At 43.3% G+C, this 601-nt stretch overlaps 1 long non-coding RNA gene across 2 annotated transcripts in view; it reads left to right on the top strand.

The window, feature by feature from the left end:
- Positions 1-237: 237 nt before the first annotated feature.
- The window catches only part of LOC127740600 (uncharacterized), a 10,633-nt gene continuing 10,269 nt past the window's right edge, over positions 238-601 (top strand). Inside the window, exons 1-2 of one of the 2 annotated variants that reach the window (XR_008001191.1) lie at positions 238-390; positions 481-535. This is a non-coding gene — a long non-coding RNA (uncharacterized LOC127740600). The remainder of the gene's footprint in view (positions 391-480; positions 536-601) is intronic. The other variant, XR_008001190.1, reaches the window with a different exon arrangement.

Genomic DNA, 601 nt, shown 5'->3' on the forward strand with positions numbered 1-601 from the left:
AATGAGAATTTATTCTAGAAAGCCCAAAATGTGATTTTTGAGGCTGAATATGATAGAGGAGACTGAGACGAGAATTTCGGTACCAATTTTATAGAATTCGGGCTAAGATTGGACCAAACGGGCCAAACCGGGCCAACCGAACCTAAAGTGGGCCCTTGGCCCAACATAACTAGACCAAAACCCTAGTTTTCAGCATTCTCTCTCCTCACTAAACACACACTCACATGCTGAAAATGGAGGCCATGGAGGGAAGAACTCTCTCTCAAGTTCTTTCTCTCACTTGATCTTCAAACCACCATAACTTTTGATCTAGAGCTCCGATTGCCGCTCCGTTTGCGGCCACGCGTTCACCGCGGAGAGCTCTACAAAACCCATACAATCAATCTTGAGGTAAGTCACTTGTTGCTGTTCGAAATTCCAGCCCTTATTTTCGAGTTTCATGGGTGAAATGTTGAGATTTTGGGTTCTTTGATGTTATAGGACCCAACTCTCTTGAAGGAGAAGGTTAATCTTGTCTCCTTGGACCTTGGGTGTGGTAAGATTCTCAACCCTAGTGTAATTTTGTTGTTCTATGATGTTTGGGTATTGAGATGTTGTGTAA

This window comes from Arachis duranensis, chromosome 7, assembly GCF_000817695.3.
Source record: "Arachis duranensis cultivar V14167 chromosome 7, aradu.V14167.gnm2.J7QH, whole genome shotgun sequence".
NCBI classification, from domain to species: domain Eukaryota; kingdom Viridiplantae; phylum Streptophyta; class Magnoliopsida; order Fabales; family Fabaceae; genus Arachis; species Arachis duranensis.